Below are 13,360 nucleotides of genomic sequence, written 5' to 3' on the forward strand. Positions count from 1 at the left end.
TTTCCTTTCTTTCTTTGTCTCTCTCTCTTTCTCTTTCTTTCTTCCTTCCTTCCTTTCTTCCTTCCTCTCTATCTATCACTCTTTCTTTCTTTCCTTCCTTCTTTCTTTCTCTCTTTGTTTTCTTTCTTTCTTTCCTTCTTTCTCTCTCTCTCTCTTTCTCGCTCTTTCTCTCTTTCTTTCCTTCTTTTCTTTTTCTTCCCTTGCTATCTTTGTTTTCTTTCTTTCTCTTTTCTTTTCTTTCCTTCTTTCTTTCTTTCTCCTATCTCTCTGTCTCTTTCTTTCTCTTTCTTTATTGCATTCTTTCCTTTTCTCTTGCTTTTCTTTCTCACTTTCTTCCTTTCTCTTTCTTTCTTTCTTTCTTTCTTTGTTTCATTCTTTCTTCGGTCTTTGCCTCTTTCTTCCTTTCTTTCTTTCCTTCTTACTTTCATTCTTTTCTTTTTCTTCCCTTACTATCTTTCCCTTCTTTCTTTCTCTCTCTTTCTTTCTCTCTCTTTCTTTCTCTCTCTCTCTCTCTTTCTCTCTCACTCTTTCTTTCTTTCTTTCTTTCCTACTTGGTTTCTTTCTTTCTTTCCTTTTTCTTCCAGACGGAGTCTCACTCTGTCACCCAACCTGGAGTGCAGTGGCAAGATCTGGGCCCACTGCAAGCTCCGCCTCCCGGGTTCACGCCATTCTCCTGCCTCAGCCTCCTGAGTAGCTGGGATTACAGGCATGCACCACCACACCTGGCTAATTTTGTATTTTTAGTAGAGACGGGGCTTCTCCATGTTGGTTAGCTTGGTCTTGGTCTGGAACTCCCAACTTCAGGCGATCCACCCACTTTCCCAAAGTGCTAGGATACCCAAAGTGCTAGGATTACAGGCGTGAGTCACCAGCGCCCGGTCAGACTAGGGGTATAGTTTTAGGCTTCTGCTTGGCTTTCCTTTTCTGTGATGAATTTCACCTCACAGTCTTAGGATATGGTGAGGAGTTTTAGGCATCGATCTTCATATGGGATATTATTCTACAGTTTTCTCTTGTAAAATCTTTGTCTTGCTTTGGTATCAGGGCAATTGTAGCCTCATAGAATGAGTTAGGGAATACTCCCTCCTCTTCAAGGTTTTGGCAGGATTAACAAGGATTACTATTCGTTCTCTAAATATTTGATAGAGAAGTCAAGTCCAAGGCTTTTTTTTTTTTTTTTTTTTTTTTTGGCAGGAGATATTGGGTTACTGATTCAGTCTCCTTACTAGTTACTAGTCTATTCAGATTTTCACTTTCTTTGTGATTTAGTCTTGGTAGGGTTCATGTTCCTAGGAATTTATCCATTTCATCCAAGTTATCCAATATGTTGGTGTACAATTGTTCTTAGCACTCTCTTACAATCCTATTCATTTATTTCTTTGAGACAGGATCTCATCTGTCACCTAGGCTAGAGTGCAGTGGTGTGATCTAGGCTCATTACAACCTCCACCTCCCAGGTTCAAGCGATCCTCCTACCTCAGCCTCCTCAGTAGCTGGGACAACAGGCTTTCGCCACCAAGATGGGCTGAATTTTCTTCTTTCTTTCTTTCTTTCTTTAATTTATTTATTTTTTTCTTTCCTTTTTATCTTTTTTTTTTTTTTTTGTAAAGACCGGGTTTGACCATATCTCCCAGGCTGGTCTTGAACTCCTGAGCTAAAGTGATTCACCTGCCTGAACCTCCCGAGTAGCTGGGATTACAGGGGCCTACCACCACACCCGGCTAATGTTTTTTGTATTTTTAGTAGAGATGGTTTCACCATGTTGGCCAGGTTAGTCTTGAACTCCTAACCTCAAGTGATCTGCATGCCTCGGCCTCCCAAAGTGCTGGGATTATAGGTGTGAGCCACTTCACCCTGCCAATCGTTTTCATTTTGACTGGATCCAATAGTAATGTCCCCACTTCCATTTCTCATTTTCGTAATTTGAGTATTCTCTCTTTTTTTCTTAGTCACTCCATAAAGTTTGTCAATTTTATCTTTCAAAAAACCAACTTTCAGTTTTGTTGATTTTCTCCATTTTTGTATTTTCTGTTTTATTTATTTCTGAATTAATCTTTCTTTCTTTCCTTCCTAGGGTTTAATTTGTTCTTTTCTAGTGCCTAAATTGTAAATTTAGATTGCTAATTTGAGGTCCTTTGGGTGTTTTTTGTTTTGTTTTCTTTTGAGAGGGAGTCTCGCTCTTGTTGCCCGGGCTGGAGTGCAATGGTGCGATCTCGGCTCACTGCAACCTCTGCCTCCCAGGTTTAAGCAATTCTCTTGCTTCAGCCTCCCAAGTCGCTGGGATTACAGGCGCCTGCCACCACAACCGGCTAATTTTGTATTTTCAGCAGAGACAGGGTTTCTCCCTGTTGTTCAGGCTAGTCTCGAACTCCTGACCTCAGGTGATTGGCTCACCTCAGCCTCCCAAAGTGCTGGGATTACAGGCATTAACCGCGACGCCTGGCTTTCTTTAGGTTTTTTTCATGTAAGCATTTCACACTATAAATTTCCCTGTTAGCACTGCTTTCACTGCATCCCAAAGTTTGGCTATGCTGTGTTTTCATTTTCATTCATTTCTGAGTACAGCTGAGCCTTGAACAACATGGGTTTGAACTGCAAGGGTGCACTTATACAGGAATTGTTTTCAATAAGTACAGTAGGTCCTCTGATTTCATTAATTCTGCATCTGTAACCAAAGGCAGATTGAAAATACAGTCTTCACAGAGCGCAAACCCTGAGGATACAGCGGCCTAACTTTTTTAATGCCCAGGTTTTACAGGGCCAACTGCAAGACTTGACTCTGTGTGGATTTTGGCCTACTTATGGGGTCCTGGAACCAATCCCCTGTGGATACTGACACCCAACTGTATTTTCTGATTTCTCTTGTGGTTTCTTCTTTAACCCACTGGTTGTTTAAGCAAATATCTGAATCTCTTCAAATACCTGAGACTGGATAATTTATTAAAAAGAGACATTTATTTCTCTCAGTTCTCAAGGCTGGGGTGTCCAAGGTCAAGTCATCAGCCCATTCAGTGTCTAAGGAGGGCCCAGTCTCTCCTTCCAAGATGACACAACGTTGCTTCATCTTTCAGAGGGGAAGAACATTGTGTCCCCACACGGAGGAGACGGAGGGAATGAACCCACTCAAGTCCTTTTCTAAGGGCTCTAATTTCATCCATAAGGACTTCTACCCTCAGGAGATAATCGCCTCCTAAAGAATCCACCTTTTTACCCTTTTTTTTTTTTTTTTTTTTTTTTTTTTGAGACAGGGTCTCATTCTATTGCCCCTACGGCAGTGCAGTAGCCTGTAGCCTGATCATGGCTCACTGCAGCCTTGACCTCCCAGGCTCAACCAGTCCTCCTGCTTCAGCCTCCTGAGTAGCTGGGACTACAGGCCTGCACCACCACGCCCACCGAATTTGGTGTTTTTTCTAGAGACACGTTTTGCCATTTTGCCCTGGCTGGTCTTGAACTCCTGGGCTCGAACAATCTGACTGCCTTTCCCTTCCAAAGTGCTGGGATGACAGCGTTAGCCACCACCCCAGGCCAGTGCCCACCTCTTAATACTATCATATTGGCAAATAAATTTCAGCATATAAATTTTGGGGGACATTCAGACCATAGCAGTGTGTTCTTTACTTTCCAAAAAGAAAACAGGTCAGTTTATCAGTTTTCCTTGTATTATTGATTTTTAACTCGATTTTGTTGTGGTCAGAGAAGACATTTGATAATACGCTGTTCGCCCTTCGCCAGCCTCGACGACTCTGGGTGAGGGGGCAAGAGGGGCCCTCGCAGGATTCCTGAGCGGCCAGGGATCCCAAAGAATACCTGCGCGACTGGGCGGAGGACCCGACGGGGTCCCAGGATCGTGGGCTGTGGGCCCTGACGCCTCGGAGCACTCCCTGTTCCGAGCGGGCCCGACGTGGTGGAAGCTCGGGAGCTCGGCAGCCGGGAGAGGCAGCAGGCGAAGAGGCTCCGGGATCCCGATCCGAGCACGACGACCCCGGGCTGGCGGTGCGGGCTGGAAGCCGGCGGGCATGGCTGGGCCGGGCTCTTGGGGCAGCCAGGCGCCTCTGCCGGCGTCTACGGCCATACCACCCTGAACGCGCCCGATCTCGTCTGATCTCGGAAGCTAAGCAGGGTCGGGCCTGGTTAGTACTTGGATGGGAGACCGCCTGGGAATACCGGGTGCTGTAGGCTTTTTGGCTTGCTTTCTTCTCTTTCTTTCTTTTCTACCTTCCTTTCTTCCCTTCTCTCACTCACTCTTCTTTCTTTCTTTCTTTCCTTCTTTCTCTCTTTCTTTCCTTTCTTTCTTTCTTTCCTTCTTTCTTTCTATCTCTCCCTCTTTCTATCTCGCTCTTTCTCTCTCTTTTGCTTTCCTTCTTACTTTCATTCTTTTCTGTTTCTTCCCTTGCTATCTTTCCTTTCTTTCTTTGTCTCTCTCTCTTTCTTTCTTTCGTTCTGCTGTCTTTCCTTCTTTCTTTCTTTCTACCTCTCTATCTTTCTTTCTATCCTTCCTCCTTTCTTTCCTTCTTTCTTTCTCTCTCCCTCTCTCTTGCTTGCTCTTTCTTTCTTTCCTTCTTTCTTTCATTCTTTTCTTTTTCTTCCCTTGCTATCTTCCTTTTCTTTCTTCTCGTTCTTTCTTCTTTCTTGCTTTCCTTCTTTCTTTCTTTCTCCTATCTCTCTGTCTCTTTCTTTCTCTCTCTTTCTCTTTCTTTATTTCGTTCTTTCCTTCTTTCTTGCTTTTCTTTCTCACTTTCTTTTCTTCCTTTCTTTCTTTCTTTCTTTCTTCTATTTGCTCCTTTCTTTCTTTCCTTTCTTTCTTTCTTTCTTTCTTTCTTTCTTTCTTTCTTTCTTTCTTTCTTTCTTTCTTTCTTTCCTTCCTTCCTTCCTTCCTTCCTTCCTTCCTTCCTTCCTTCCTTCTTTCTTTCCTTCCTTCTTTGTTTCTTTCCTTCTTTCTTTCTGTCTTTCCTTTTTCTTCCAGAAGGAGTCTCGCTGTCACCCAGCCTGGAGTGCAGTGGCAAGATCTCGGCTCACTGCAAGCTCCGCCTCCCGGGTTCACGCCATTCTCCTGCCTCAGCCTACCAAACAGCTGGGACTACAGGCGCCCGCCACCACGCCCGGCTCATGTTTCGTAGTTTTAGTGGAGACGGGGTTTCACCGTGTTAGCCAGGCTGGTCTGGATCTCCTGACGTCGTGATCCACCCGCCTCGGCCTCCCAAAGTGCTGGGATTACAGGCGTGATCCACCGCGCCCGGCCTGCTGTAGGCTTTTGTGGCTTCCCCTCTCCCTCCCTTGCCCCTACTATCGCCATGCTTCCCAACCTCCCCGGACTCTGCTCCCCCCTTGTCGCCCGCCTACACCCCCGCCGCAGCCGGGGACCTCCTCCTGGGGGTCCGCCACCAAAGCAGCACCGGGCAGCGGCATCCCACCGCTTCCGCCTCGCCGCCGCCCGGCCAGGAGCCCGGCTCCAGCCCTGGAGGGCAGGAGGCCGGACCCCAAAGGCGCAGGCGCGGGTTCCCTGCCGTTCCCGGCGCCTTCCCGCTCCCGGAACGCACAGGCGATTCAATCCATTCACCGGGCGGGCGCCGCCGCAACCTTCCAAACCGGGGGAAGGGGCGGGCAGGGCCAGCGGGTGCCACAGACGCCAGCCGAGACCTCCGCTCCAGAACGCAGGGGCTGCTTTATCCGGGGGAAGGACATTGCTTCGCCAGCAACCAGGAAAACAGTCCCTGTGCACCCGGATTCCCATTGCCACCAACTTCGTGTAAACTCCAGTCCCGAGGACACGCCAGAGACCCAGGCCTCGGGCCCCGTGGGCACGCCCGGTGCCACGGCTCCCGCCAAAAGGGCGGGCGCACTCTGCAAATCAAGGGGCCCACCGCACCGCACCAAGAGCACAGGGAGGTGCCAACACAGGAAGGAGCCTACGAAACCCACCCCCAAAGCAAGCAATTAATCCAAGACAAAACCCGTCTCAGCGCTCCGTTGCTCCTCTCGCATGGACGGCCTGGCCACCCTGTTCTGGCCCAGCCCAAGCCCCCTCCACCCTATCCCGGCCTGCTCAAAAGGGCCCTGCCTACGGGAGCAGGGCGCTCCCTCTCCAAGGCTCTATCGCTCTCGCTCTCTAGCTCCCTGCCCCTCTCTCTTCTGGGTTTGCCCCTGCACCTCGCGCTATTTCTGTCGCCTTTCCTCTGTCTCTCCCTCTCTGTCTGTCTTTCTCGCTCTCTCTGTCCCTCTCTCTATCTCTGCCTCTCTGTCTCTTTCCCTCTCCACCTCCCCTGTCTCTCTCGATCGCTGTCTCTCTCCCTCCCTCGGTTTCAATCTCTCCATCTATCTCTTCCTTGCTCTCCTTCAAGCCGTTTCTGTGTGCACGTGTGTGTGTGTGTGTGTGTGTGTGTGTGTGTGTGTGTCTGTGTGTGAGCGCGCGCGCGTGTGTGGGTTCCCGCGCGCGAGCGCCCGGGTGTGTCTGTGTGTGGGGCTGTGGATTTGCTGCTGGTGGTGGTGGGGTGTTTCTGGGTTTCTCTCAGCCCCTCTCGCCGGGGATCAGGCTGCCGGCTCTAGTGCCAGCCCGGGGCAAAGCAGGGCCATCCCCCAACACCCCAGCCCCCACGCCCTCTTGCCCACCGGCCGGGTCTTGGTCGGGACAAGCGACCGTGGTGGGGGCGTTGTGAGAAAAAGGCCAGGCGCGGCTGGGCCGGCTGTTCGCCCTTGGCCAGCCCTGACGCCTCTGGGGGGGTGGGCCAAGAGGGGGCCTCGCAGGAGCTCCCCCAGCGGCCAGGGATCCAAAAGAATACCTCCACGACAGGGCGGAGGACCCGCCGGGGTCCCAGGATCGTGGGCCCTGGGCCCTGACGCCTCGGAGCACTCCCTGTTCCGAGCGGGCCCGACGTGGTGGAAGCTCGGGAGCTCGGCAGCCGGGGGAAGGCCGCGGGCGAGCGGCTCGGGGGTCCCGATCCGAGCCCGGCGACCCCGGGCTGGCGGTGCGGGCTGGAAGCCGGCGGGCATGGCTGGGCCGGGCTCTTGGGGCAGCCAGGCGCCTCTGCCGGCGTCTACGGCCATACCACCCTGAACGCGCCCGATCTCGTCTGATCTCGTGAAGCTAAGCAGGGTCGGGCCTGGTTAGTACTTGGATGGGAGACCGCCTGGGAATACCGGGTGCTGTAGGCTTTTTGGCTTGCTTTCTTCTCTTTCTTTCTTTTCTACCTTCCTTTCTTCCCTTCTCTCACTCACTCTTCTTTCCTTCTTTCTTTCCTTCTTTCTCTCTTTCTTTCCTTTCTTTCTTTCTTTCCTTCTTTCTTTCTATCTCTCCCTCTTTCTATCTCGCTCTTTCTCTCTCTTTTGCTTTCCTTCTTACTTTCATTCTTTTCTGTTTCTTCCCTTGCTATCTTTCCTTTCTTTCTTTGTCTCTCTCTCTTTCTCTTTCTTTCTTCCTTCCTTCCTTTCTTCCTTCCTCTCTATCTATCACTCTTTCTTTCTTTCCTTCCTTCTTTCTTTCTCTCTTTGTTTTCTTTCTTTCTTTCCTTCTTTCTCTCTCTCTCTCTTTCTCGCTCTTTCTCTCTTTCTTTCCTTCTTTTCTTTTTCTTCCCTTGCTATCTTTGTTTTCTTTCTTTCTCTTTTCTTTTCTTTCCTTCTTTCTTTCTTTCTCCTATCTCTCTGTCTCTTTCTTTCTCTTTCTTTATTGCATTCTTTCCTTTTCTCTTGCTTTTCTTTCTCACTTTCTTCCTTTCTCTTTCTTTCTTTCTTTCTTTCTTTGTTTCATTCTTTCTTCGGTCTTTGCCTCTTTCTTCCTTTCTTTCTTTCCTTCTTACTTTCATTCTTTTCTTTTTCTTCCCTTACTATCTTTCCCTTCTTTCTTTCTCTCTCTTTCTTTCTCTCTCTTTCTTTCTCTCTCTCTCTCTCTTTCTCTCTCACTCTTTCTTTCTTTCTTTCTTTCCTACTTGGTTTCTTTCTTTCTTTCCTTTTTCTTCCAGACGGAGTCTCACTCTGTCACCCAACCTGGAGTGCAGTGGCAAGATCTGGGCCCACTGCAAGCTCCGCCTCCCGGGTTCACGCCATTCTCCTGCCTCAGCCTCCTGAGTAGCTGGGATTACAGGCATGCACCACCACACCTGGCTAATTTTGTATTTTTAGTAGAGACGGGGCTTCTCCATGTTGGTTAGCTTGGTCTTGGTCTGGAACTCCCAACTTCAGGCGATCCACCCACTTTCCCAAAGTGCTAGGATACCCAAAGTGCTAGGATTACAGGCGTGAGTCACCAGCGCCCGGTCAGACTAGGGGTATAGTTTTAGGCTTCTGCTTGGCTTTCCTTTTCTGTGATGAATTTCACCTCACAGTCTTAGGATATGGTGAGGAGTTTTAGGCATCGATCTTCATATGGGATATTATTCTACAGTTTTCTCTTGTAAAATCTTTGTCTTGCTTTGGTATCAGGGCAATTGTAGCCTCATAGAATGAGTTAGGGAATACTCCCTCCTCTTCAAGGTTTTGGCAGGATTAACAAGGATTACTATTCGTTCTCTAAATATTTGATAGAGAAGTCAAGTCCAAGGCTTTTTTTTTTTTTTTTTTTTTTTTTTTGGCAGGAGATATTGGGTTACTGATTCAGTCTCCTTACTAGTTACTAGTCTATTCAGATTTTCACTTTCTTTGTGATTTAGTCTTGGTAGGGTTCATGTTCCTAGGAATTTATCCATTTCATCCAAGTTATCCAATATGTTGGTGTACAATTGTTCTTAGCACTCTCTTACAATCCTATTCATTTATTTCTTTGAGACAGGATCTCATCTGTCACCTAGGCTAGAGTGCAGTGGTGTGATCTAGGCTCATTACAACCTCCACCTCCCAGGTTCAAGCGATCCTCCTACCTCAGCCTCCTCAGTAGCTGGGACAACAGGCTTTCGCCACCAAGATGGGCTGAATTTTCTTCTTTCTTTCTTTCTTTCTTTAATTTATTTATTTTTTTCTTTCCTTTTTATCTTTTTTTTTTTTTTTGGTAAAGACCGGGTTTGACCATATCTCCCAGGCTGGTCTTGAACTCCTGAGCTAAAGTGATTCACCTGCCTGAACCTCCCGAGTAGCTGGGATTACAGGGGCCTACCACCACACCCGGCTAATGTTTTTTGTATTTTTAGTAGAGATGGTTTCACCATGTTGGCCAGGTTAGTCTTGAACTCCTAACCTCAAGTGATCTGCATGCCTCGGCCTCCCAAAGTGCTGGGATTATAGGTGTGAGCCACTTCACCCTGCCAATCGTTTTCATTTTGACTGGATCCAATAGTAATGTCCCCACTTCCATTTCTGATTTTCGTAATTTGAGTATTCTCTCTTTTTTTCTTAGTCACTCCATAAAGTTTGTCAATTTTATCTTTCAAAAAACCAACTTTCAGTTTTGTTGATTTTCTCCATTTTTGTATTTTCTGTTTTATTTATTTCTGAATTAATCTTTCTTTCTTTCCTTCCTAGGGTTTAATTTGTTCTTTTCTAGTGCCTAAATTGTAAATTTAGATTGCTAATTTGAGGTCCTTTGGGTGTTTTTTGTTTTGTTTTCTTTTGAGAGGGAGTCTCGCTCTTGTTGCCCGGGCTGGAGTGCAATGGTGCGATCTCGGCTCACTGCAACCTCTGCCTCCCAGGTTTAAGCAATTCTCTTGCTTCAGCCTCCCAAGTCGCTGGGATTACAGGCGCCTGCCACCACAACCGGCTAATTTTGTATTTTCAGCAGAGACAGGGTTTCTCCCTGTTGTTCAGGCTAGTCTCGAACTCCTGACCTCAGGTGATTGGCTCACCTCAGCCTCCCAAAGTGCTGGGATTACAGGCATTAACCGCGACGCCTGGCTTTCTTTAGGTTTTTTTCATGTAAGCATTTCACACTATAAATTTCCCTGTTAGCACTGCTTTCACTGCATCCCAAAGTTTGGCTATGCTGTGTTTTCATTTTCATTCATTTCTGAGTACAGCTGAGCCTTGAACAACATGGGTTTGAACTGCAAGGGTGCACTTATACAGGAATTGTTTTCAATAAGTACAGTAGGTCCTCTGATTTCATTAATTCTGCATCTGTAACCAAAGGCAGATTGAAAATACAGTCTTCACAGAGCGCAAACCCTGAGGATACAGCGGCCTAACTTTTTTAATGCCCAGGTTTTACAGGGCCAACTGCAAGACTTGACTCTGTGTGGATTTTGGCCTACTTATGGGGTCCTGGAACCAATCCCCTGTGGATACTGACACCCAACTGTATTTTCTGATTTCTCTTGTGGTTTCTTCTTTAACCCACTGGTTGTTTAAGCAAATATCTGAATCTCTTCAAATACCTGAGACTGGATAATTTATTAAAAAGAGACATTTATTTCTCTCAGTTCTCAAGGCTGGGGTGTCCAAGGTCAAGTCATCAGCCCATTCAGTGTCTAAGGAGGGCCCAGTCTCTCCTTCCAAGATGACACAACGTTGCTTCATCTTTCAGAGGGGAAGAACATTGTGTCCCCACACGGAGGAGACGGAGGGAATGAACCCACTCAAGTCCTTTTCTAAGGGCTCTAATTTCATCCATAAGGACTTCTACCCTCAGGAGATAATCGCCTCCTAAAGAATCCACCTTTTTACCCTTTTTTTTTTTTTTTTTTTTTTTTTTTTTTGAGACAGGGTCTCATTCTATTGCCCCTACGGCAGTGCAGTAGCCTGTAGCCTGATCATGGCTCACTGCAGCCTTGACCTCCCAGGCTCAACCAGTCCTCCTGCTTCAGCCTCCTGAGTAGCTGGGACTACAGGCCTGCACCACCACGCCCACCGAATTTGGTGTTTTTTCTAGAGACACGTTTTGCCATTTTGCCCTGGCTGGTCTTGAACTCCTGGGCTCGAACAATCTGACTGCCTTTCCCTTCCAAAGTGCTGGGATGACAGCGTTAGCCACCACCCCAGGCCAGTGCCCACCTCTTAATACTATCATATTGGCAAATAAATTTCAGCATATAAATTTTGGGGGACATTCAGACCATAGCAGTGTGTTCTTTACTTTCCAAAAAGAAAACAGGTCAGTTTATCAGTTTTCCTTGTATTATTGATTTTTAACTCGATTTTGTTGTGGTCAGAGAAGACATTTGATAATACGCTGTTCGCCCTTCGCCAGCCTCGACGACTCTGGGTGAGGGGGCAAGAGGGGCCCTCGCAGGATTCCTGAGCGGCCAGGGATCCCAAAGAATACCTGCGCGACTGGGCGGAGGACCCGACGGGGTCCCAGGATCGTGGGCTGTGGGCCCTGACGCCTCGGAGCACTCCCTGTTCCGAGCGGGCCCGACGTGGTGGAAGCTCGGGAGCTCGGCAGCCGGGAGAGGCAGCAGGCGAAGAGGCTCCGGGATCCCGATCCGAGCACGACGACCCCGGGCTGGCGGTGCGGGCTGGAAGCCGGCGGGCATGGCTGGGCCGGGCTCTTGGGGCAGCCAGGCGCCTCTGCCGGCGTCTACGGCCATACCACCCTGAACGCGCCCGATCTCGTCTGATCTCGGAAGCTAAGCAGGGTCGGGCCTGGTTAGTACTTGGATGGGAGACCGCCTGGGAATACCGGGTGCTGTAGGCTTTTTGGCTTGCTTTCTTCTCTTTCTTTCTTTTCTACCTTCCTTTCTTCCCTTCTCTCACTCACTCTTCTTTCTTTCTTTCTTTCCTTCTTTCTCTCTTTCTTTCCTTTCTTTCTTTCTTTCCTTCTTTCTTTCTATCTCTCCCTCTTTCTATCTCGCTCTTTCTCTCTCTTTTGCTTTCCTTCTTACTTTCATTCTTTTCTGTTTCTTCCCTTGCTATCTTTCCTTTCTTTCTTTGTCTCTCTCTCTTTCTTTCTTTCGTTCTGCTGTCTTTCCTTCTTTCTTTCTTTCTACCTCTCTATCTTTCTTTCTATCCTTCCTCCTTTCTTTCCTTCTTTCTTTCTCTCTCCCTCTCTCTTGCTTGCTCTTTCTTTCTTTCCTTCTTTCTTTCATTCTTTTCTTTTTCTTCCCTTGCTATCTTCCTTTTCTTTCTTCTCGTTCTTTCTTCTTTCTTGCTTTCCTTCTTTCTTTCTTTCTCCTATCTCTCTGTCTCTTTCTTTCTCTCTCTTTCTCTTTCTTTATTTCGTTCTTTCCTTCTTTCTTGCTTTTCTTTCTCACTTTCTTTTCTTCCTTTCTTTCTTTCTTTCTTTCTTCTATTTGCTCCTTTCTTTCTTTCCTTTCTTTCTTTCTTTCTTTCTTTCTTTCTTTCTTTCTTTCTTTCTTTCCTTCCTTCCTTCCTTCCTTCCTTCCTTCCTTCTTTCTTTCCTTCCTTCTTTGTTTCTTTCCTTCTTTCTTTCTGTCTTTCCTTTTTCTTCCAGAAGGAGTCTCGCTGTCACCCAGCCTGGAGTGCAGTGGCAAGATCTCGGCTCACTGCAAGCTCCGCCTCCCGGGTTCACGCCATTCTCCTGCCTCAGCCTACCAAACAGCTGGGACTACAGGCGCCCGCCACCACGCCCGGCTCATGTTTCGTAGTTTTAGTGGAGACGGGGTTTCACCGTGTTAGCCAGGCTGGTCTGGATCTCCTGACGTCGTGATCCACCCGCCTCGGCCTCCCAAAGTGCTGGGATTACAGGCGTGATCCACCGCGCCCGGCCTGCTGTAGGCTTTTGTGGCTTCCCCTCTCCCTCCCTTGCCCCTACTATCGCCATGCTTCCCAACCTCCCCGGACTCTGCTCCCCCCTTGTCGCCCGCCTACACCCCCGCCGCAGCCGGGGACCTCCTCCTGGGGGTCCGCCACCAAAGCAGCACCGGGCAGCGGCATCCCACCGCTTCCGCCTCGCCGCCGCCCGGCCAGGAGCCCGGCTCCAGCCCTGGAGGGCAGGAGGCCGGACCCCAAAGGCGCAGGCGCGGGTTCCCTGCCGTTCCCGGCGCCTTCCCGCTCCCGGAACGCACAGGCGATTCAATCCATTCACCGGGCGGGCGCCGCCGCAACCTTCCAAACCGGGGGAAGGGGCGGGCAGGGCCAGCGGGTGCCACAGACGCCAGCCGAGACCTCCGCTCCAGAACGCAGGGGCTGCTTTATCCGGGGGAAGGACATTGCTTCGCCAGCAACCAGGAAAACAGTCCCTGTGCACCCGGATTCCCATTGCCACCAACTTCGTGTAAACTCCAGTCCCGAGGACACGCCAGAGACCCAGGCCTCGGGCCCCGTGGGCACGCCCGGTGCCACGGCTCCCGCCAAAAGGGCGGGCGCACTCTGCAAATCAAGGGGCCCACCGCACCGCACCAAGAGCACAGGGAGGTGCCAACACAGGAAGGAGCCTACGAAACCCACCCCCAAAGCAAGCAATTAATCCAAGACAAAACCCGTCTCAGCGCTCCGTTGCTCCTCTCGCATGGACGGCCTGGCCACCCTGTTCTGGCCCAGCCCA

The 13,360-nt window shown here is 48.9% G+C and overlaps 3 non-coding genes across 3 annotated transcripts; all 3 read left to right on the forward strand.

The window, feature by feature from the left end:
• Positions 1-4,060: 4,060 nt before the first annotated feature.
• On the forward strand, positions 4,061-4,179 carry LOC135969052 (5S ribosomal RNA). The gene has a single exon (XR_010584115.1). It is a non-coding gene; the product is annotated as a 5S ribosomal RNA (ribosomal RNA).
• Positions 4,180-7,029: 2,850 nt separating this feature from the next.
• LOC135968906 (5S ribosomal RNA) lies at positions 7,030-7,149 on the forward strand. Its single transcript, XR_010583934.1, has one exon. It is a non-coding gene; the product is annotated as a 5S ribosomal RNA (ribosomal RNA).
• Positions 7,150-11,432: 4,283 nt separating this feature from the next.
• On the forward strand, positions 11,433-11,551 carry LOC135969065 (5S ribosomal RNA). The gene has a single exon (XR_010584136.1). It is a non-coding gene; the product is annotated as a 5S ribosomal RNA (ribosomal RNA).
• The last annotated feature ends 1,809 nt before the right edge of the window (positions 11,552-13,360 follow it).

This window comes from Macaca fascicularis, chromosome 1 (assembly GCF_037993035.2).
Source record: "Macaca fascicularis isolate 582-1 chromosome 1, T2T-MFA8v1.1".
Classification (NCBI taxonomy): domain Eukaryota; kingdom Metazoa; phylum Chordata; class Mammalia; order Primates; family Cercopithecidae; genus Macaca; species Macaca fascicularis.